Source organism: Camelus ferus, chromosome 1 (genome assembly GCF_009834535.1).
Source record: "Camelus ferus isolate YT-003-E chromosome 1, BCGSAC_Cfer_1.0, whole genome shotgun sequence".
Lineage (NCBI taxonomy): Eukaryota > Metazoa > Chordata > Mammalia > Artiodactyla > Camelidae > Camelus > Camelus ferus.
Genome location: NC_045696.1, coordinates 75,830,151 through 75,855,824, shown reverse-complemented (window position 1 = coordinate 75,855,824; position 25,674 = coordinate 75,830,151). Strand labels below are relative to the sequence as shown.

Sequence of the window (25,674 nt, the reverse complement as noted above, 5' to 3'; positions counted from 1 at the left end):
AATGAATAAGACTCCCCATTGTCATTATCTTGGGAGGATAACATGAACAGTTCCTGCTCAGTTGAACTTTCTGCTTCAAGAGATAAAATCTATGTGCTTAACTCACCTCACTTTTGCAATGGCACACATTCTGTGGTGTAACCTGCCTTATTCTGACTCTCTCCACCAGGTCTTATTAACACACAATCTAGAATTCACTCTTTTACAAATTGTGTATTTGCTAAACCTATTTCTCCTTTAATAATGAATTCACCTTTTGAGAAGCAATGCCATCTTATCGTTGTACATTTCTGTAAATGAAGATGACTACAGTAGCAATCAACCTATTTATTAGAACGTGATCTTCTCATCCTGTCACTTTAGGGAGGGCTGCACTGATCAAGATCAAAGGATCTGAAAAGGCTGTCAGTGAAGGCAAGTGAAAGAATTTGGGTTTCTCCATGAAAAATGAGATAAATGAGTAGAGTTCCCTTGCATGATTTTAATGGGTATGTTACTACTCCCTGAGGACCTGGAACAGAAGCATGCATCTAGAGGTTGAAAAAGCAGCTGAGATCCTGAGGGGAAAAAATACTATTTTAATATGCAGTGGTATTCTCCTCCCCAAATTTACTTATGCTTTCATATTACAAAAGGTTAAAGCATGACTGACACATCATATGTGGACCGAAGTTCTTCTGCCACCCATGTAGGTCAGGGCTATTTCCTGCACTGGCGGCTTTATTGGCAGACAGGTTGGCTGCTCTCTGTCAGGCCCTCATTTGTCTCTTAATTTAACATGAGGCTAATCAAATGTCAGTGTGTATCTATAAAAAGACTTTATCAAAGGTTAGTAAGTTGGTCACATTCAGCTTAATAAAATGGAATTCTGTTAACATAATTGGTTCATTTCATCACAATTACATATTATTCCAGAAATTTTCAGTGTTAGTTGTTGTTCATCTTTTTGTTTAAAGATGCATTGATTGCCTTGTTTGGGGCTGTATGCCTAGATATCCAGAGAACAAAATGAAAGATTGAGGTTATTATCATAACAACTGCATCACCGTTTACTGCTGTGAGTATCGTTTTCTGACACTGAGATCCTAAAAGGAGCACCACACGGGATATAACCATCCTATTACATGTGTGTGGGTGCTTTAAAAGAGGTGTGCTCATCTTCACACAAAGATAGTTTATTAAAGGAAAATGCAACTTTTAGCAGAATGCTTTTTATACAACCCCGTATTTATATAGCCTTTATTTTTCCTTGATGATACTAATAGATTGCATAGTATTTTGATGCCTCTGTTAAGTAGGTACAGATTATCCCTTAAGTCTTATAGCATACCCTTCATTAGAAAACTAGAAAAATTAGTTACATTTGATACATCGTTGTCATACCAGTATTGTTTGCTCTTATAAAATGGATTTGCATTCATATTTCATATTTAATTTTGTGCATTTTGTGGACAAAAGTTCTGCATTTTAATTGCCTGTTTATAATGGCTGATTGATTAAATAAATCCCCCTGAATCCATCCCACTAATTACTTACTTTCCTGTTTGTATAAAAGTGTATACATTCATGTTGCTGTAAGATGAATACAAAAAGATTTATTTTCTATTCACCTGACATAAATTTGCAGCAAATATAGTTGAGTGGAGATATTAATAAATGATGTTTTATTTTTTAAATTCTAAAATTTAATTTGTCATCTGAAGAAGACATTTTTAAGTGGAAATGCTTGAAATGGATTTACTTACAGACTTTATTAGGGAAAATAGTCCAGGATTTTAAAAGAAATGTTGAATAATAAATTAAACCTTAAAAATTGACCAGTAATAATTAACTTATTATTAATTATTTAAGAAAAATTTTCTTCAAACTACAGGAGAAATTTTATAAATGCAAAAAAATTATCAAATTCAAATATAATGTGCCATATGGTAACAATATACATTAGAATGAAATTTTATTATAATGCATGTAATGTTGAAAATTATATCCATAATTCTTGGATATGTGAGTTGAAACTGGGTATATCAGCTGCAAAGGAAATCTCAAAGTCAAAGATAGTATGCAAGGAGAAACATTAGTTTTGGTACCCTGTTAATGAATTTTTTTTCATTGGGTCCTAGAATTTTCTGGAGGGGCTTGTCAGGGTGAAATAGGAAAGGAGACTTAAGAGTAATTGCTGCCTGTCACAGGTAACAGATGATTACTTAATCCTTTCTTTAAAAAATAAAAGAAGACCCTTTTAAGACTCCATATTACTCAATTAAAGAAGACCCTTTCTTGTAAGAGATAAAACAACGTTTTCCTATTGAGGTCAGAACCATATTTTGTGTATTTATGTTAATTCTGTATTTCCCCCCAAATCATAAATTTATAAGACACAGACAACGTAAGATAAAGTTAGAAGTAGATACAATTTTTATTTTACTTACTTCCGTAGTATTTGAAAATTCAACAAGAAACAAATACCACCTTTATAACCAGTAAAAATAAAGATAGTAACATTTCTAAAAAATAAAAAGAGTAACTGCTCCTTAATGGAAAAATGGAAGACCTTTAAGCACAGGCTACCTGAACTTTCATCTCTTCTGTGCTGCAATGAAAAATACACCATTTGTTATTTTCCCTAGAGATAGCAAATGGTCCCTGGACAGAGAGCAAACACTCCTGTCACAGTGGTATTCACTGTAAACAGATGCAGAAAATATTTATTACAGATCACACATGGATACTGTTTTGATTTTATTAATTTTTTTAAATTAGGCAGTAAATTTCACTGATGAACTTTTTGTTTTACAGTGATTAGTAGCACTGTTTAGGTAAGAATATTTTCTTGTAGAAACCTAAGTATGTTATTTCATATCTTTTTTTAAGGTACAAAAATATCACCAATGAATGCATGTTCTAAATAATAAAATAACTGTCTCATTCTTTTTCTGTGGATTAACGTCTTGGAGTTATCATCAACAAATAAAAATACAACAATGTGATTTTTATATTTTCCTCTGCAATTATTTGAATGTATGGCATTTGCAGATGGATTACTTGTGGAAAAATTAAACACAAATGTTCTAAAATAGCTACTTCTCTTATGTAGGGATTATTTTAATATTTCTTAATCTTTTTATGTCATGTAGCCTGTTCAGTGAATTAATGCCCACAAATGTTGGCATGTGAATGTTTGATTTTAAGGGCTTAGGTTCTGGGCAAAGATTCTAATTTTTGGAAATAAGGCAGATGATTCAATATGTCTAGTTATTTTTATATTTAATACAGGTATAAAAACTTCATTATTTAAGAGCATAATTTCCTTTTAAGGAAGATGGATCCTTAAATAAAATCTGAAGGTTGTTGCTGACTGGGCTGCTAATGGATCTCCTTCATGTGAACACTTGGGTCAGTTTTGGATATTCAAAGGTTTTCCTGGGGCTGGGTTCAGAAGATAGGACCAAAGAAAGATGAATGTTTTAGTGAGGAGAAGTTGGAGTTAGGAGCAGTTTGGGAGGGATGGAATGGATAAGGGAGAGAAGAATGAGGGCTAAGAGAGAGGGGAGCTAGCCATATAACAAAAGCCTGTATGCTCCATGGTGCCATTTATCTGATGAAAAAAAATCCCAGTTATAGGTTAAATGAAAGGGCTTTTCTGGAATAGGAAAATCTAACATTTAATTTTCAGTTCTTGGCCTTAGGTAGGTAAACTCCACTTTGATCCATTATCATTTTATAATAACAGATGTCTACACAAAAGCTTTCTATGAGTAATTTTTGTTTGTTTGTTGGCTTATTTTTTCACTAACGACCATGATCAAGTGCCCTGCTTGTGCTGATACAGTGAAGAAAAGGTATAACACTCAAGACAGCTAAACAGTTCCTAAAGTAATTCTGTGGAAGCAAGAGCTAGGGTTAGAAGTGTCCATGAAAAACAAGCCCTCTGGAAATCTGCAGAAATCTTTGGTGGGACACTAGTCTTCCCTCAAGGCATCACTAGGAAAAAGGCTTGGGGCCATCATCCTTTCTTCTAAAAAGTCTGATAACTGCAGCTGACACTTGTGTTTCATAAATATTTAAAGTCATAAGGAATCATGACATTAACAGATTTATAAATGAATTGAATTCCACTCTCTGCAGTAACCTCAAAAATCACTCATAGAAACCTTCCAAAACCGTTGTCTTAGCTTCTCATGCAAGCACTTTTCCTATTTGAAGTACGCATTCCTTCATCTATTAAATAACTATTATATAGCTACTCTCCACCAGACACTGGAGCTCCTGTTTTGATAATGATTTTGATTATATACATGAAAACAAAATGTCAGCGCTGGATAATGGCAAACCTAAAAGTATGAATACATGAGGGTAAACTAGTCAGACGACATGAAAAAATAGTATATTAGAGATGAAGACAATGTTTCTTACTCTTGAAATGTCTCATAGAGTTGATGTATCATCTTTCTATAAAACAAAAATGAAAAAGCAGCACGTTGGGTCATAAGTAATTTCTACATGCAGAAAACATTATACAAGAGTTTATTTTTCTTCTAAAGTCATATAGTTTAGAATGCTTTATTTTCATTGAAAAGAAAAGAAGTGGTAAATCATTACCATGAGCTTATTCTCCTTTGTGGCCATCCCATGTCCTTAGCCATGACTCATGGCCCCCTCCTGTGTTTCTGTGTGGGTAAACTGCTCCAGAAAAGTTAAGATCACTCACACTCCTATTGTCTATGGACTCATAGCAGCTTAAGTTCTAACAGGAATGCTTCAGGATTTTGTAATTTAATCTTTTACCTAATGCCTCTGCTTGAAGATTTACAAAGATCTATAAGTCTGTTTGATAAGACTAACCGTTCCTTTTAGGATGGTGCTAATTACCGTTTTTTTCCTATGCACGGAACCAAATCTTTGCTTCTGTAACTTCTCTCCATTGCTTCATCTAGCAGGCCTTTGGGTGTTGTTTGATGTTGTCCTTTGTCATCTCAACTTTAGCCAATATCTTCAACCCCTTCTCATAGACATAGTGGATCTCTCAACATTTTCTTTACCTTCCTCGATAGATGCTTTAGTCTCTCCAACCCAAATTAAATATGCTCTGCAGATGTAGATCAGCCACCGTAGAGGCCAGTGGGAACATTATAAGTTCTACACATAATGTACTTTACAATTACCTTTACTTTTTTAAATAGTTTCTAGGTCATGTGGGCTTGCTATTCATAAACACATGTTGGCCTTTTTCAAATGAACTACTTAAGTTATACTTCATTTGTTCTTCAGTTGAGAAAATTACATTTAAGGCTCAAGGATGGATCTGAACTGTATTTTTAATTTAACCTTATTAGTTTTTAGTCTGTTGAAATAATTTTGAATATTGATTGCCACTCAACGTATTACCTGGTTAACTCAGTTTTTAATTATCTGCAAATTTAAATGGCACATCATTTAATTTTCTTTCAAGTTGCTAACCAAAATATTGAATTGGTCAGGATCTCATTGCCATATCACTAGAGAAGACCATGTGGATATGGTAGGCATGGTTGTTTAACTACTTACAATCTGGCTACCTGTACTCTTGTCCAGTTCAAGCTTTGTTATCATAGTCTCAAGAATATCATAAGAGACTTTATTGAAATCTCCTGTGGGAAAAATACTTCATCAGTTGGAAGGTTTTGGGATTCTGATTTTTAAAAGCAACATAATTCACTTTTTCAAATAAGACTTATATGGAATCATAGTTTATAGGACGTAAGAAATGTGGAGCTGCTGTGGTTGAAATGTGGGTAGAAAGATGACACACCTATACTCATCACCTCCATTCTCCCCGAGCTTTTCCTAAACCATGGCTGCCCACAAACCTCAGGGGGAAAACATTTGATAACACTGATTTGTAGCATCTCATATCTATCAGTAGAGTCAGCTTCACCGAAAAGGAAAAGAGACTTATTAGGGATGGCGTAAACAAATGGCACATATACTCATACTTTGGGGCCCACTCTTCTGTTCATTACTCTGTTTAATACTTTATTAGATAGTAGCATGTCAAAGAGAAATACCTCTAAGCTTACTGGTCTATCCTTTTATAAAAGAGAAGTTATAATTAATGCAGAGGCTATACTGGTGACTCTTATATCCTCTTACATCTCTCGGATAAAGTATTTAAAAAGATCTATTAAAGGACAAAAATACAATGGCACAGGAAACTAAAAATTAAAAAAAAGACCACATGCTACTGTGTGAAGGGAATTTCCAATGACTTGGAATACACATTCCAGTCTAGAGACCGTCCACTCTCTGTACCAGAATTGCATGGGCAGCTGCATCCCCAATGTCTGCTCCTAACTTTGTGACTTAAGGATTATGTTGACCAGAAAATCTGGCAGCCAACCAAACGCTGGTGCATAAGAACTTTGGTAGAAAATAATGTATCCAAAATGCTAATGCCAAAACATACAGAAGGAAGGGACAGCCTGCTGAAAGTTTTGCTTAAATGAACAGTTGTTTATAAAGTCACACCAGTGTAATAGTTGAAGAAAACTTTGGAATGATATATGATGGGAGGATATAGTCAGGCTATAGATAAACAATTCGTGATGATACACAGAAGGCCAGTGTGTGCATACCTGATATTCTGTTGGGGTATTTTTCCTTTTTCATGTCCAACAGACAAAAGTTACATAATCTACAATTGTTTTGGGAGATCAATTTTTTAAAAATTAAAGCAAGCTTTCTAAAACATGATTTTAAATTTCATTTATTTCTTACCATATTTTATCTCATTTCCTATATTTATGTGCCAAACCTATTTTTTCATGATTTTTACTTCTTCAGCATTAAATTAAAATTGAAAATGGCATTAATCTCCAATAGGTCAAGTCCTTGACATTTCAGGAGAGTGATGTTCCACTATATAATAGTGTCAGGTACCTTCCTCCAATTTTCCCAGCAATCCTCTATTTCTAATTTCACTCAGAAGTTACAATTCCCAGAATAAAACTTGATTGAGAGTAGAGGAAGGAGAGTTGCATTATATCCTGCTATGCAATTACCTCAGGAAAAGTCATACACGTGGTGCTGGGGGAGCAATAAGGTAGACCATTTAAGTAGTACACACTGGGGAATGTAGTTGTTTTATGTACATCTCTTGTACAAAAAGAACTGCAGGACTGTCTGACTGTTTACCATAGTTACATAGGCTAGTTAGAGGAAAATTTGTTTCCTTAGTGGAACAGATAAAACTTCTCTTCCCTGTCCGTTCTCAACACAATAGAGACTGAACACATTATCCCATACTGAGCACATTACTGCAGGCAGGTCTAGATCTAAAAACAAGAATTCCCCCATGCATAATAAGGTAAGTATCTGCACAGGAGTAATACATGTATTCTGTAATCTGTAAAATAAAGCATCAGTACAGAAGTATCAAGGATGAGTAAACAGGGTAGTACTAAACAGCGTGACATAGGGTTTATGGAAAAATGTTTCAATGTAAAGGCAAAGAAGAATTATCTTGAAGATTCAGAGAAAAAGACATACTTTAGAAATAATTTTCTATAAGAAGAATTGGAAAATGCTTGAGAAAATTTATCTTACTCCCCTAATGAAAGCCTAATAATATGCTCAGTTTGAAGCAGAAACAGGGGCCAGTATTGGGACTAGTATGTCCTTGGCTACATGTACTAATTTTGATGTGGGATGGCTTAGACAATAAATACATTATTTTCTCATAAAACTAGAAGTACGGAGGCAAAGTGGATTGTATTGTAGGCTTTTACAGAGGCCAAGCTGTCATCAGAGCTTTTGTGTCCTTCCTACCTAATTGTGTTAATTCTGTGTTTTCAAGCTGGTTTACCTCATGGTCTCAAGATGGCTGCAGCAATTCCATGTGTCACATCCACCCACATTAACATCAACATGATAAAAAAGGGATGACTCTTCCTAAGCCTCTTTGTTATGAGAGAAAAGCATTGTGCAAAATCTCCCAGTCAATTTCTCCTCACATTGACCTGAATTGAATTATATAAATGTTCCTCAGGCAATTACTGAAATGGGAAATAAAACAACTATAACTGGTTTAGACAAATTATCTGGGGAGATTATGACATCCATTACAGGGTTATAGGGAAAGAAAAAGATGGGATGGTGTAGTAGGTTATAGAAAGAAATTACCTAAAATAGAAAAGTTAGAATTCACATTGGAAACAGTAAAGAGCAGAAATGAAACTGAGAAAACTGGATTGGTGATAACAAGCTAAAGAAGGTCTCCCAGAGTTAGAAAGTTAAAAAAAAAAATTATGGAAGACAGAAAATAGAGACTGAAGTTGTGCTTATTATGATAAATCAAAAAAATTGATGAAAGACTAATCAGACTTAGGAAAGAACATTCATGAGGTGGAAACTGACTTGATCCTATAGATAAAGAATGACCCGTTATGTTCCAGGGAAAAGGAATAAAAAGAGACCCATGCTTAACATAGTCACATCCTACAAGTATATGGTCAGGAGATTAAAAAATTACATAAAAGGGGATAGAATTATACTAGCCTCAGACTTTTATTGCATGGTATTAAATTAAAAACAACAATGCCTCTAGAATATTTAAAAGAAAAAATATGACCCAAGAATTCTACATGTGTACCAGGATGGCCATTCTAGTTTGAAAGCAAAAGAGTAGCTGTGTTTAAGCTCTGAAAATGTATTCCTTATTTTCCTTTTCTTACAATCGAAGATATACTTAAGTGGATGACTCAAGGTGGAGAAAAGTGTGGCATTTAACTTTGTTGAAGTTAAGTGGTAGTGATTCAAGATTCATGTATTCACCTAAGATGTCATTCCACTGTAAAGACAACAGAAGAATTTTCTTGGGTATTAAAAGCTCCATTAAACGTAAGACTTATGTGTTCTTTCAGAGAAAGACATTCTTCAGTCACCTTGAGAAGCTAAGAATAGTATTCTGGTAACATAAAAGGATGATTGTGGGATATAAAATGACCTAATTGAATTAAAAATAACTATGGTAGTGTGATTATTCAACTGAATGTAAAATAAAAAATTATTTTAAATGGTGTTTTACATAGTAGAACAACATATAACAATAAGCCAGGTTCTTAAATCTCATTAAAATAAATAAACAAAACTGAGAACTGGGTAGGAAAAGAATAGCACAGGAGTGACAAATTCCTTCAGCAGAGAAATGATTCAGAAGTCTTCATTTCTTTTTGTCCTTGGAAAAGAGAGAAATACAGGTTTAGAAATATATGAGAAATTCTATCACTAGTAAAATTAAGAAAAACAAATAACTCCCCCAGACTACTAGAGAATAAAACAAAAAAATGATTGCAACAAAAATAAAAATAAAAACAAACTGTATGGAAGCACATCAAAACAGAAGATGTAAGATGAAATAAGATAAAATACCAATCCCTTCAGTAATGGTTATAAACATAAAATTTTTAAAACTGGTCTCTGTGCTGCTTCTAACAGCATGTCAAAGATGACTAAGAGAAGACGGACCAAGGGTATGCCAGAAAACCAGAGACAAAAAGAAGGAATTTAATTATTGATATTAGATAAAACATCCAAATCAAAAGTAATCATTGGAAATCGGATTTTTTTTACATTGATAACCTTTTCTACCCTAAACCAGAATAAAAATTTCAAGCATTTTATAGGGAAATTTATCCAAAAAATGACAATTAATATTTCAAGATAATTAATAACAAGGGAAATACAAATGGCTACTGAACATATCAAAACTCTTCTACCTCACTGAGATCCAAAGGAATGTAAATCGAAATAACAAGATGTCATATTTTACTTTAAGATGCAAAATCTTAACTAATTGTGATAGTCAATTCATTTGAGGATTCCATTGGTAGGTACTCTCATATATGTACATTGACTCCAGCTCTGGAAAGCAGTTAAATGATGTGCAGAGAAACCTTTATAGTTATTTTCCCCAAATTTAGTAAAGAAATGAATGCTAAGGCAAAATCTGAAAAAGTAACAAATATATATATATATGTAATGATGTTCATCACACTTTATTGGTAAACAGTGAAAAACTGGAAACAAATATCACTGAAGAGGAAAAGGGTAAAATAAATTACATGTAACTTAATAACCACACAATATTATAAATATTAACATAATTTAATAATATATCATGTGATATTATGTAGTTCATAAAGAGATGTTTTTGAAGAGTTACCATTGCATTGAAAAATGTCTATGATTTACTGCTAAAGTCAAGAAAACTTGATGAACAGTTATGTAGTCTATATTATCACAACTACATAAAAATGCATATAAAATTTCAGGAAGAACATATGCCAAAGTGGTAATCATACTTGACTCTGGAAGGTAAAATTATAGGTGATTTCTTTTCTGCTTCCTATGACCTTTCTATATATCCTAAATTTCCTATTTCCAACTTTATTTTAAGAAAACAAAATAATTGAAAAGAAAAGGTATTTCTTTTCTATAACTCCAATTTCTTTCATTCTTTAAGTGTTCTCAAAGATTGTGGTGGTTTCGTAATCAAATTTATAGTTCTTTTACTCCCCTGAGATGTAATTTTTCTGAGACTGAAGGCTTAAAAAGGCTTTATATTCTCACACTATCTCCTTACCTATCTTGGTTTTCAATTTCCTCCTGACCATGTTTGCTCTCCCTTTGCCACTCTGGAGATCATTGTCCGGGTTGGAGAAGATGAAAGCTAAATAGGAGTTAGCTGAATCTCGTTTGCCTTTTGTCATCTTAGCATTGTACATTTGTTACCAGCAGACTGCCTTCCTTCATCTCTCCTTCTTGCTCTGAACTAAGCAAAAAGAAAAATGGTCCACTATTTTGTCTTCAAAAAGTTTTTGCAGACTTGAGCTCTTATTGAGTACTCAACATCCTCCTTAGACGTTCAAACCAATCTTCTGAGCTAATCTTTTATTTTATGTCCCTTCTTCCTTGACTCTCCTTCCCAAGTTCCCTTACAATCTGAGCTCATCAAAAAGTGTCCTTTGAAACTGCAGATGATTTTGTATCTGTCACCCTTTAGACCAGATCAGTCCGTTTACCCACCACATGTGCTTTGGTCCATGCATATAAGTCACAGTTGCTAACTGTTTTTCTCTCTTCAGATATCTTCTTTTTCTGCCAACTGCTTTGGGTGCTTTGCCCTTTTCCTTGACTCTTGGTGCTTGACCATGGTTCACAAATTCAAAACCCACAGTGGCCCAGCTGGTAAAATGTGCTCCTGGAGCGCCCAGAGTGTGCCTTCAGAGAGGACAGCCATTACTCACCCACCTCCAACTGACCGCCAAGCAGGATTCATGGCCCACTGTGGTCAACTCCCTGTTTTAAAATACACTGAAAATACAAGTGTGTGTGTGTGTGTGTGTGTGTGTGTGTGTACATAATTATGAAGTCTGAGAAGTCCTACAACCTGCCATGTACAAGCTGGAGACTCAAGAAAGCCAATGGTATAATTCAGTCCAAGTCTGGTAGCCTGAGAACCAGGGGACCCAGTGGTTTACGTCCCAGTTTGAGGACTGGAGACATTGAGATGGAATGTCCCAACTGAGCGATGAGGCAGGAAAAAAAGGGGTGAATTCCTTCTTCTTCCCACTTTAGTTTTACTCAGACCCTCAATGGATTGGATGATATTGACCCGCCTTGGGGTCCACTAATTCAAATGCTAATCCCATCCAGAAGCAACCTCACAAACACACCCAGATACAATGTTTAATCTTTGTGCCCTATGGTCAGTCAAGTTGACACATAAAATTAACCATCATACATAACTCGTTTATTTTCCCATACCATCCCCTCTCACGTTTGCCATTCAGATTTCAACTTCCTTAAAAAATATCTTCCATAGTTCTAAATCCTCCAAACTCTTGCTGTCACTAATCCATATGGTGGATCTGTATGTTGGGGGGTGGGTGTCTGTTTATATAAGTGTGTACTATGTGTATGCGGTTACATAAAACTGTGAGGCAAAAGACAGAATATTTTGCTCGTTTCCCCAACACTGTTCTCTGCTCTGGCCTGGGATCTTGTGTGATTACATAGTCAGAATTTAGTTTTATTGGGTGTCAAAGTCCTCATGGTCCTCAGTCACACTGCGTGACTAAGGCCATCAACAGACTCTGGAGACACGAGGTCAGATATGTTTAGTCATGGGCCCATCGGCTCCCCTCCCACCCTTGTTGTCACTTCGTCTTCTGCTCCAGAGTCCCCTCATTTCTTCATCCTTTAGCTCTGTCCCGTGCCTTTACCCTGACCTCGCGTCTGAGACTTGTTGACTGAATTTGGCTCTTTCATTTTGACGTTTGGTCCTTTCCGAGAATAAGACTTTAAGTCACCTTTTGGTGTTTCCTTCTCTTGACTACAGCAGGTTATTACATCAACCCTGGTTCAGTGCTGGATGCCCTGAATAGTGTCATAGGTGAATATTCTCTGATACCCAGTAAAGGGCAGTCATCTCCTGAAGACTCCACCCCCTGTACATTAGAAAATGCACTTTCCCTACACATTTAAGAAAAATAATCTCCCTGAAATCTAAGGTCACAGTTGATATTATTATTATTAGCTTATTTGTCGAATATTTTAATTATTCTACCACTGTCCTAAATGCTTTACAAGTAGTAACTCACAACACCACAATGAATTAATTTTATCATTCCTGTTTACAGAAGAGGAAACTGAGGCATAGAGTGAGCTAGCCAGCTAGTGTAAGAAGTGGAATTTGAATCTTGTAAGTTGGGCTCCAGAGGTATGATCTTAATAACTGGACAGTATTCTCTCTCTCATCTTACATTGTTATAAACTCAAAGATGGCATAATCATTTTCTCCCCAGGTCCCCATCACTTTTATGTCTTCATCAGTTCTCATTGTTGATCAGAACTCGGTGCCAATAGCATTTCCTCTCACTTCTGCCTTTATCACCCTCTGCCTTTTGAGCAATGAGACTATCAGCAGGGCACGTCAAGAACTTTCTGATGCTCTGCCTGTAGCAGAATAAGGCTTCCAGCAGCTTTATTGATAGTTGAAGCTACTTTATCTTGCCTCAGCACCAGTTTTGTGATTTATTGATCATTTACTTTTTATCTCAAAGCTCTGAACTGTGCTTCTAAAACAGCATCAATATATTTTTTTTTCATTTTTAGCCAGATCATACTTCCACTTTATAAATTGTAAATTTCCATCTAGATTAATAGTGTGTTTATATGCAATGCTACTTCTCTTTCCCTTTACTTCTAAGTTTCTCTGACTAACCTCATAAGCTCACTCAAGACTTGAACAACATTTCTATTTCTGTGATTCAAAAAATCTCTTTAGCAGGGAGGGTATAGCTCAGTAGAGCACATACTTAGCATGCATGAGGTCCTGGGTTCAATCCCCAGTCCCTCCTCCAAGTATAAATAAATAAACAAACCCAATTATCTCCCTCTCATTAAAAAAAGAGAGAGAGAGAGAGAGAAAATCTCTTTATCCCTAGGTCCACTGCAAATCCCAAGCTGCAAAGATGCATGTGCAAATTATCCTGGACAGCTCCACCCCCAGACACCTCAATGCACCATAAACTCTCCCCAATTAGCTGCTCCTTCTCTTCTCCCAAATTTTCCATCTATCTAGTTGTTCCAACAAGTAATATTGGCCCCATTTCTCTGTGCATCTTCACAAGAAAATATATTAAAATAGTTACCATCACACCCATTTTTACTTCTCACACACTGTTCTTTGCTCAAGTAGGGTTCTGTGCTCACCACCAAAACTGACACTGCACCGGTGAGCATCACCAACTTACCTATCGGTGAGCCCGACGGTCACTTTTCTAGCCTCACCACACTTTACCTCTTAGGCACATTTGATGCAGTTAGTTACTGCTTTCTCCTTTTGGATTTTATGATGCCACGCTCTCCTGGATTTCTTATTCTCATATTGGTTCCCTCTTCTCAGGCTTCTTGGCTGACTTTTCCTTGGGTTGGCCTCTAAAATACTGAAAGTTCCCAGAAATGAGTCCTTCACTATTAGTTTTTTATTGCTGCTATAAAAAATTACCACAAACTTAGTGGCTTAAGACAGCATAAATTTATTACCTTACTGTTCAGAAGTCTGACACAGGTCTCCCTGGACTAAAATCAACCTGTCAGCAGGGCTATGTTCTTTTTTGAAGGCTCTTAAAGTAAACCATTTTCTAATATTTTCCAGCTTCTTGCCTGCATCTCAGCTCATTTACTTTTCCCCCTATCTTCAAAGATCTGTCCAATCTCTCTCCAAACCTCCTTTTGTAGTCAGGTCTTCCTCTGACCATAGCCAAGAAAAGTTCTTCACCTTGAGGCCTCACATGATCACCTTGGGCTCACCTGGATAATCAAGGAAAATTTCCCCATCTCAAGGTCCTTAAATTAATCACATCTGCAAAGTCCCTTGTGTCATGTAAGATAGCATATTCCAAAGTTCTGTGGATTAAGGCCTGGAAATCTTTGGGGGCCCATTATTCTGTCTACAACATTAGCCCTCTTTGCTTTTCTCTATGGAGGAGATCCTCTGAATCCCACAGTTTCAAATGCCACCTGTGTGGTGATGACAGCCACGTTTATATCTCCAACCTTGACTTCTCTGAGATTTCAATCTGTATGCCCAAGGGCTTACTTACCTTACATTCCCCCCAGCCTGTCTTCTCCAAATTGTCATTATTTCTACAAATGGCACTATCTCACATCAGATCAAGAACTAAATTTGTTGGTCTTATCTGCCTTCTTTCTTTCATCCCCAATTCTAATTAATCATCTGAAGGTCTTAATACAGACCCTCCCTTATTTAATTCACCATCTCCCCTGTAGCCACAACTAGACCAAGCCACAGTGTCCGTGCTTTCGTAACTCTGCTTTTTTTGGGTTTTTTTAAGTTTTTAGTTTATTAATCCTGTCATGGAAAATCTGCACAATCACCACAGATACAGTCACTACAGAATCTTTACTCCTTCTTTTTGCCAGCACCAACATTGGCCTTCACAGTCCCCCTGACTTTCTTCATCCTGTTCTTCCATTCATTTCTCTGTTTCCTTGAGGTCTTTTTCTTGTACAGGCCATGACTTGCAAGCCTGTGTTTGAATTCATTTTTCTTCGCCTAATCCAAGGAATTGTCGATTATGCCAAAGCCAGTTGTCATGCCACCACCAAAATGAGTTCTGAATCTGAATACAAAGATGGCCTCTGGCGTGGTCTTGTACATTTTGGCTAGTTTTTCCTGAATTTCTGTCTTAGGTACTGTTGCCTTCCCAGAGTGAAGGACATCGATGACCATTTGTTTCTGCTGAAGTGGTCGGATGGGCATGAACTTCCTGGTCTGGATAGTTACTGTGTCATTCATGATGGCAGCTGATCTCCAAGCAGCCAGGGAGGAAAAGAGCTGTAACTTCACTTTCAAGTTCTCTCTTGATCCCCTAACATTCACCTGGCATTTAAAAAGATCCTTACAAAAGAGTAATATTTGCAAATAGTAAATTAGATTATGTTGCTTCTCTAGTGAACGCCCTCCAATGGCCTCTCATTGATGCCATAAAGTGCCTCATGACCTGCCTCTTTGATGTAACCCTCCACCACTCTCTTCCTCTTTCATTGAGCTTCAGCCACACCACCAGCCTTCAGTCTCTGCCTGGACCACGGCAGCTTTGCTTCCTGCCTCAGGACCTGTGCACTCTGTCTGGAATCCTCATTTCTCAGATCCTGACATAGTTGGTTAATTGTTGTCATTCACTATCTCCCCTTGACTATTCATAGTATCAAGGCCTTCCCCAACCATGACCAGGTCATCTAACGTCCATCTCATTCTCTATCCTGTGACTTTCTTTCAACTCCTTCATAGCACTGATCACTATCTAAAATTATCGTGTTTATTTATATCAATGTCACTGAAATTTACATAAAGTAAATACGCATATTTTATGTACACAGTTTGACCAGTTCGGACAAATACCTACACCTGAACAGCTACCACCTCCATTAAGAGGTAGAAGATTTTCACCACCTCAGAAAGCTCACAAATGCTTCTTGGCAGTCAAGCCCCATACCCACCCGGGTAGCCTCTGATCTGAGTTTTTGAAGCCATTCTTCTCAGTTTTATTCCTCCAGAGCATCCGTCAAATACAGACAGAGTGAGAACCACTTAGGTAATTTAAAATGTTGTAGTAGTTCATATAGGTTTGTTCTAGAATGCCATGTAGCTCCATAACTCTATAATGTCTGCTTCCTTTTGCTCAACTTAATGTCTTTGAGTGTTGTCCTTGTTGTGGCAGTAGTCCCCTTTTCTCCATTTCTAATGGTGTGTAGTATTCTATTTTATGAAAATACAACAGTTTGTTTATCCATTCTCCTATTGATGTTGCACTGTTTCCAGATTTTAGCTGTTTTGAGAAAAGCTACTATGAACCTTCATGCACAAGTCTTTTTGAACACATATTTGTATTTCCTTTAGGTGATACAGTAAATTAATATTTAACTTTATCAAGAAACTGCTTGATTGCTCTCCAAACTGTTTGGCCCATTTGTATACGACTTCCCACGATGTAGAAGAGTCCTGGTTGCTCCGCATTCTCATCAGTACTTGGTATTTTGGTCATTTTGTTTTAGCCATTCTGGTTGTATCCTATGAGAGCTTTTATTTGCACTTTATTGATGATTCATGATGATGAATATCTTTTCAAGTGCTTATTGATCATTTGTACGTTTTCTTTTATATAGTCCACTGCAGAATTTTCCCTTTTAAAAATTAAGTTGTCTTCTAATCATTGAATGGTAAGGTTTCCTTATGCATTCTGTGTATGAGTTCTTCATCATGAATGTGTGCTGCAAATATTTTCTCCCTTACTGTTGCTTGGTTCTTGATTTTCTTAATAATGTTCAAAACAGAAGGTTTTAATTTTGATGAAATTCAATTTATGCTTTTTCCTTTTATGGCTATTGCTTTTTGTATCCTCTTTACAAAAATTTTGCCTCCTCATAGTATCAAGGAATTTCTCCAATGCTTTCTTCCTGAAGTTTTATAATTACAACGTTTATGTTTATGCAGTTTTTCTCATGATCTCTCTGTCTGTCTCTTATTCTTTCTTCTTTTCCTAATTTTTTGCTCTCTTTTCTCTCTCATCTCTTCACATGAAAAGTAGAGCACTTTGTTTGATCTCGGTTTCTACCTTATTTCTCCTCTTCTCTGATACCTGTCAACAAAACAGAGGTTAGTAGTGGCAAAACCAGAAAAAAGATGTTTCCTTTTTTTTTTTTGAAAAGTAGGAAGATGAAGTGGGAAAAGGGGAAGATTAGATATGCTTCTACATTTTTTTTCTTCTTCCTCTTTTGCACAAGGAGCTTGCAAGTCCATTTCAAAAGAGATAGTACTTAGACAGCAGGGGACACAGACGGGTGTGAGAAGATGGTGAAAAGCTGGATGATGAAAGAAGGGGAAGGAGACAAGAGCCAGAGAGACATGTGCCCCAGTTTATAATGCATAACCCCAACAGAGCAGATGGGACGTTAACACCTGAAGCACATTTTGTGTTATGTGTAGCTTGTTTTTACATACAGTTCATTTTTCCCGTGGCCAGGGCAGACCAACCTGACCAGTAGAGGAAAAAAAAGTAACATTGCAATTACAGTGTGAATGTCTTATTTCCATGCTCTTTTTTGACAGGATCTCCTGCTACACTCCGTGTCTCCCCATTCATCTTGTAGAGCCCCTACAAGTCACCTCATTTATTGGGTTCCCAGGCCCAGCCCTAACGGGTAGACAGTTTTCCTCTTCTGCTATGCGGGCACAGCCTTCAGTAGGTGATGTCTGCTGCCTCTGACTCCCTTTGAAAGTGCTACCATTACCATTCACACCATCTTCCGGCGCAGCCTGCCACAACAGTGCTGCGCCACGACGTTCGGAAGCTGTTCTGCTCGGCCAAAAAGACACTGCTGTGCCCCCAGTGTGCCACTTCTCTTGATGTAGCAAGGACAGCCTGCATTTTCTGCTCATTTAGGAAGAATTTCTCTTCCTCACCTCTGTGTATTACTACTGTATGTGAGTCCAAATAACAGTTTATCCTATACTCTGAACTTCTTAAGAAAATAGTTCTTTCCACCTGACTTACAGTTTCTGTTCCCAGACAGGACTCCTTTACTCAGGCTCTGTGGATCATCGTTTTTTTCCCTGAGGGTCCAGTTTGGGAGACTAGGCTGAGGGACAGATAACATCCTACACTCGCAGCGATCCCCTTCCAGGATACGGCCCTGGGAACGGGCCACCCACAAATGACCCAGTCCCTCTCTACATAGGAAGAGTTTGCTGCCAGAAGCACCTCAGCACCAAGGGCTCCCTTGCCCCTCCTTCCATTCATGCTCAGCCATTCCAGGTCATATTTAACTAAATTGTGTAAAAAGATGCATGCAATTCTCATTCTATCATGTGACATCCGTTGCTACCATTAACTAATCCTTTTTGTTTTCTTGTAAAGTACTGAGTTAACAGATGATTTATTGTGTGGTTTGGAGATACTTGGCTTCGGTGAACTCTAAATGACAACTGTAGACAATATTCTGGTTACACTGGGTAAATAGTGCCTATTAAAGTATGGTGCTCTCAGCTTTTTCCTTCCTTCTTTTCCTCTTCTCTTCCCGCTTCCCTTCCTTCTTACTTGTTTCTTCCCCAAATAAATCCTTTGTTGAAGGCAGCAGAATTCCACATTAGCCTTGTCAGCCATATAAATGGTTAACATGGTTGTCTCAATATGGAGTCATCTACCACCCTGTGAGTCACATTTCCCTTGGCTGGTGATGGATAACTCCCAGATGCTAGAATCTGTGGGTCATCACTGTTGTCCACGGTAATGTCAAAGGAAGGCAGTGTTGCTTCTGAGGTTGGACTTCAACCTCTATGATCTGTTTCTCAGTCTTTTTCATTATCATGCTCCTCTTCCTGCCCTTCACCCCACCAGGAGACTTTTTAGTTTTTTTTTCTTTTTTCCTCCTAATTACCTCCTCCATCCCCTGTGATATTTTAATACCACCGATATACTGTTTATCTGTTTATATACCATGGCCATCTGACTACTATAATAACTAAGGTTTTTCACTCCCCCACCCACCAGGAACTGATTTTTACCATTGGGGTGATAGCAATCCCCATGTAGAATCCATGCTCTATGAAAAGAATGGCATGAGTGCTGGGCAGCTCTGATAATGCTGAGTATCTTTTTTTTTCTCTTTTGGAGGAATGAGGTTTGATATAATAGAATGATTAGAGACTTGAGAGTTAGGGAGATAGGAGTTCTGGTTTTGCCATTACCAGCTGTGTGATCTTAGGAGTCTCTGAGCTTTATTTCATAAAAAGTAAAATGTAGGAAAGTATACTTTGTTCATAGGATTGTTTGGGGATTACATTTTAAATTCTCTATGCAATGCTTTTCAAGTAAGTTTAATTCCCCAGTAATTATTTTAGGTTATATTGGTCAACTCATCAATTTATTGAGGCTAATTACCCTCCATTTTCTTGGAATCATAATTCTTTCTGGGTTATTTCACACACTGTCTCTTATGTCCATCTCCATAAAATACTGCAACTTATACAGACCTTCTTAGAACAGGTTCATTTTCCCTTCTGGAAGGGAAAACAGTTTACGTTTACAGCTCTCCCAACCCAGGTCACATCAGGTAGGAAGTCAAACAGAACACAGGTATGTTAAGGAAACAATTCCAAAGATATTCATATTTCCTGGGTCTCAAATTGAACAATAACTTTTTGGGTCTCCACTGGACATTTTGGAGCTTGCTCAGTAAAATTCACTTTTTATACTTCAAATAGCTATTTATAGTATGTTTTTATACTTCAAATAAGTATTTGAAGTAACTATTCACCAGAGGTTCTTGGGAACTTTCTTTTAAACCTACATTTAAACCTTCTTAATCCTTGCTACTCAAACTGTGATCCACAGATCAGCAGCTCCAGTGTCCCCTGGGAGCTTGTTAGAAATGTAGAATCTCAAGTCATAGCCAAGAACTACTGAAACAGGATCTTTACTTCAGTCAGATTCCCAGCTGATCTGTATGCATAGCAAAGTTTGAGAAACATTTTGCATGATCACTTTTCTTCCTCTAACTTCATCCAATGGTTATTCATGTTTTAATAACCCGTAATGAATGCTACTTGCAAATATTGTTTTTACCTAGTCATACCAATTAACACCATTAACTACGTAATACTGCTAACTGAGTGCTAAACTCAGCCTTCTTCAGTAAATATGTTATTCACTGACCACACCCATAGAGTAATTCTAAACATTAGTATGTTTACGACCCACCTGGGAAGCCTGCCAAAAATTCAGGAGATTGCTCACACAGATATTAGATACATTAGATCTAAAATGATGTTCAAGGATCTGAATTTTCCGCACTGACTTAAGATTTTCCTTCTGCAAGTGGTCCATGGGCCACGGTTTATGAAAAATGGTCTTATACTATAACATTTTTTAAAGTACCTTGCCTTTTCCTATCCCTTTAATCATGCTAATTGATAGGAGTTTCTGGCCACTAGTATAGAGGTCTACATTAAATGTGCAGAAAGGCCAGGCAACAGACACAGAATCAGCCTTTGTAGAACACTTCCTGGTCTCACTCTGATGTTCTTTTTATCCTCTCTGTTTGATGTTATAACTCTGCTCTGGAAAAGAACATGTGAGAGTGGCTGAGGCTGCAGAAAATGTACTGCAGTACTTATTAATGAAGGGGGGCTGTTTCCATCACTTACTCCCTCTGTGCTCAATAAGAACTGCAAAGATCACTGATATTTATTATAATATTTAAACTATTTTTATAGTTGTGAGGGAAAGGAGGAGGGGAAAGTTTAAAAAATCAGATATGTCACGATGCTTGGAGGAGAATTTTAAAGTAATTCTTAACCTAGTAGTATATACTACTTTGTATATGTTGGGCTGTAAATAGTTAATTCACAGCCATAGCACACTGCGTATTTTTTCCACCAGAATTAAGGTAACTGGTAAAATGCATTCAAAGTCTTTCAAAAGTTGACGCGCAAAGAAGACAAGACATTAATAGAAGTACAGTGTGCAGTTTTAAAGATAGCAGATAGTCTTTCTCATCTTCCTTCAGAAACAGAAGATGAATAATCACGACCTTACACAAAAGTCTCTTTCAGAAAGACTAAATGTATTTAGGAGCGGCTGTTACTTAGAGATGGAAAAGAAATAAAGTAGCAAAAGTTGGTAGCACATATTATATGAAAGGATTAAATAACCTTTTGTATATTTATGCTATATAAAAGACTTTTGTGTTCAATAGGAAGGCTCAGTCAGGTAAGAAAACCAGGGCCAGCGGGGATATCTGCCATTGAACCATGTTGGAATTGCCTCCTGGGGGCAGGTAGCGCAAATCTGACTTGAGCTACTAGAGCTATCTTTGGCGATTCCTGTTGAAGAACAGGATCTTCTTCAACACTAGACAATCAGAAATGGAAATGAGAATGATTTTTTAGTATTTATTTATCTATATATCTAGAGGAAATGCAAGTAACTTTAAGGTCCCTTCTCCATTTAAATCCAATTTGATTCACAAGACTCTACGGGGGCGTTTCTGGAAGCTATTTTACAAGTAACGTGTTAGCAAATAATGAAGGTAGGATGACCCTGCAGGAAGAAGTGTAGGGCAGAGTCAGAAAGCTGGAGTCATGAGGAAGCAGACAGGCTATTTAAGGATAGATCTAGAAAGGAGACTATAAGCCCTGAGAAAGGATTTTTCTCATCATGAGTTGTTAATACAAAACAGGTAAAAATGTATTCTGCATCATCCAAGTTCCCAGGATCTGTCCTCATCAGGAAAGCATGCTTACATTTTCTATAAAGAGGTGGTTATTAAAAGTAAGATTATCAACAGCACAGCCAAGGGACTACAGCCGATTTCCCTAATCCTTATAATGTGATTGGTAAAAATCACATGGGGTCCCTGGAAAGTGACTAGATTGACATTTTCTCTGGTGCAGCTTTGTTAGAGATTTTGACTCAGCTTTAAACAAGTTGTGTTTTCTTTTGGCTAGGCAGAGAGACAGTGTTTCTGTTTATTTTCCAAGGTACATGTTTTTCCTTGTCCACATCTGGTCTCACACAGAACGATTACTCACATTAGCTTTTTGGATTTTTAAGACATTGTGATTTACACCTTTCAAGTAACTCTTTGCGGCATCAGCTATGTTTACCACTAGACTGAGAGCTTTAGAGTGAGTGTTTTCAAGGCCTCTCAGCTGCCCTTGCATCCTAGTTATCAGAGGTGCCGAATGGACCCCAGTGGATTGTACTGACCCGGCTTTATTCAAACTCTTGGGATGAGAGAGCTCCCTGAACACACCAGGGTCACACCAGTTACAGATACGAACATCTGCTGAATAAAGCAAAAAATATATATGTAAGGTGCCTGGATAAAAGAAGTTAAAGTTAGATTTTTAGTTGATAGGTTTTGCTTAGAAGGCTTTTAGAATTAAAGCAACCTACTGGGTGAATTTAAAAATAAAAGTAAGACAAAATTGGGTAGTATTCAAAAGGAAACAGAGCAGTGAAATTCAGATTCATAGATAAATTTAGAACTTTGCTAATTATTATATAGGAAATAGCTCTACAAAAAAAGTATAGAGTTTCTCCTACAGTTATTAGCATTTTTCCAAAATCAGAGGCAAGGAACTCTTTGACTTTCAAGAGGGAGAATTGCTTAGGGAGGTGGGTGCAATGGGGCCTGTGGGAAATAGTAACACATCTTTTCTAACGGGGGTGAGATGGCTCTGGGATATCCATCGATACTTAGGTATCAGTGCATTACAGGGAGTACTTTAAGGCAGAGACTTGTTGGAATGTGCAACAGGCTCACCCTAAAGTATGAGACCTACAGGTGAGGGTGTTTAAAGTTTTGTGAGAGAAAAGAGAAGTCAAGCTAAGGTCAGTATAAACCACTAAGGCTATAGGAGGGCCCATGGCCAGAAAAGAAATTGAGAATGAAGACGCTATTACAAAATAAGCTTCATTGCAAGGCTATAGAGCACCATTAACGTATGCAAATGCTATTAAATGCATGGAGGGTTTTGTATAATAACAAATATTGCATGGTGTTATTTAAATCTGATATTATTCCCCACATTTACTTGGTAGTTTTCTGAAGGGAGGCTCAGCAGTACGAGGTTAACACAGTCCTCAGCAAGCTGGAGCCGTTGAAAATAATAGTTGGTACCTTCCATTCAAATTAAGGGATCAGGCAGAGCCCCAGGATGCTTTCCTGGGAAGCGGCTGCGAAGCATAAGCCTTATCTATGAGGACCCTGTATGGAGACAGGAAACACGGGTACTCCTCTATGCTGTCCTTGATGCCGCCCTCGAGCAATGATGGCATGCAGTTCTTGTTGTGTTGTGTTGTGTTGTGTTGTGTTTGGCAATGAGTTTTCTGTGTGCATGCCCTGAGATGGATCAGTATAATGGTTTCTGGTCAATGCTCATTGAAGTCTTAGTGTAATATCCTTTAAAACATTCTTTGTGTCCCTCCCACTCCTCCCTCAAAAAGCCAAAATGGGGAGAATATAAATTAACAAAAGGAAAATAAATTAGAGTAGCAAATGTAAAAGCAAGACAAACTCCAAATGAGAATAAGTTTCTGGACAGGAAAAAAAAAAAGCCAAATGAATAACAGCGGGAGCATTATGTACCTAATTAAACATGATATTTAAATTTGGGGCAGTGGGTTACATTGGAACACTGACATTTGGCAAGAGGAATTCGTTTGCATGAAGAAATCAGGGTTGTCATCCAGCGCTGTTGTCGCTTTAGTAAGTCTTTAAATTCCCATCTTTTCCCTCTGTACTTTTCCATTACATGCAGCACATTATAACCAGATCAGTGGGGCAGCCAAGAGAGCAGAATTTCTATTTCAAAATGAACGTTGATAGTTGATAGCCTAGCAGCATAATGAGCCACGTTGCTGGGGGAGAGTCCAAGTTTGTACAGATTGTTCGCGTCTAAACAGTGACCCTCCCAAGCCTGAAGATTTCCTCAGTAATCCCAGATGGCCGGTGCCGTGGGAGGCCTCATGAACCAGCCCTCCCTGGGCTGCTGCTGGGAAGGAGGAGAGGCCACCGCGCCGGCTTTCCTGTGACAGTGAGGGAGGCCCTGTACACCCCACTCAGGGACACATGATTCCACCCACTGTGACGTCGGGCACATTCAATCCACATTTTCCTCTCATTAACTTTCGTAAGCCATATCCACGTTTTCAAATTAAGCGTGTTGCCTTCGCACAGATAATCTGTGTTTTCTGCACCATGGAGACGGCAGGGGTGAGACATACTGTTGTTGAGGGGGAAATGCCTGGCAATGACATAGCTTATGTTTATTAAGTGCTTTCTGTGAGCAAAGCATTAGGCTAAGCGCCTTTCATGCATTATGTCATTTAATCACAACGGAATTCTAATGAGTTAAATACTATTACAACCTTCACATTAACGAAAAGGACACTGAGGTTTATAAAGCTTAAATAACTTGCCCAAGTAGCAGAGCTGAGATTTGAACCCAAAACTTGTCTGATGCCAAATCCCCTGCTTTTAACCACAGTGTATTAACTTTCCTTCAAAATATCTAGGAGCAAGAAAGACCTAAAATTTGTTGCTAAGGTCTCTCTGGCAATACTTGAATGTCTCTTGTTACTATAACATGCTTCTTTTAGAATTCAGTGAAGTATGAGTCATCTGGTAGAACATTCTGTTCTCATACAGACTGGGGAGGAATGTGAGCAGTCACGTGGACGGTTCCTTGCCTCTCAGCCTTTGATCCACATTTTCAATGCCATCTTCCCTGCGTAACCTTTTCCAGGAAACCCTCCCCCTCAAAGTCAGTATTAAGCACTCTCTCCTGCGCAGTCCCCACCATACGTTAAGCCTAGTGTTTCCTCTCTTCTCCGCACTTCTTTGAGGTTTCTAGAGGGCGAAGTCTGTATCTTGTTTGTAGCTTTATCTCCAAAGCACAGCTCCAGGGCAAGGAGAGATTGTAGAACTGAGTTAAATCTCGTTTAAAACATACTGCTTCTATTTCATATATTTAGATGTTTTTATTTACACTTTAAAAGTGCCTAAGAAATGAGAGGAAAGAACAAAGGCCAAGTCAGTTGATTTATTTGTATAAACTAATACTAGCCCTGACCAGGTGCGTCTACCCAGGTCAGTCATTTGTCACGTGGGCCCCAGGGGAGAGCCCTCCGATGACTCTGTTGGGATTCACAGTCGTGTAGAGCTACCACTGGCACAGGGCTTGCCACTGCCAACAGGCCAGCACCTCCCCTCTCACATTTGCCACAGTGAATTCAAGCAGTCATTCAAACAGCGTCGTTTGACAGAGTCGTTTGTATACTGAACAGTGTAACAGTAAGTTGGACAGGGATCGGAAGACTAGGGGGGTGGTTTCAGGAGAGGGAAGTTACAAAGATAAACATAACGGCAAAAGTCCCCGTTTTCAAAGAAGTCATTTTCTATTAGAGAAAACATGCAGAATTTTGTTCCCACCTATATTTAGCATTTATTTTGTTCTGACTTATCACAAAAGCAATTTTTATTTGCATAACACTTGACAGTTTATGAAGCACGATCACACTCATTTATTGTTTCATTTTGTGT

General features: G+C 37.6%; 1 pseudogene; it reads right to left on the bottom strand.

The window, feature by feature from the left end:
• Positions 1-14,887: 14,887 nt before the first annotated feature.
• Positions 14,888-15,634, bottom strand: LOC102524438 (annotated as a pseudogene).
• Between the last annotated feature and the right edge of the window lie 10,040 nt (positions 15,635-25,674).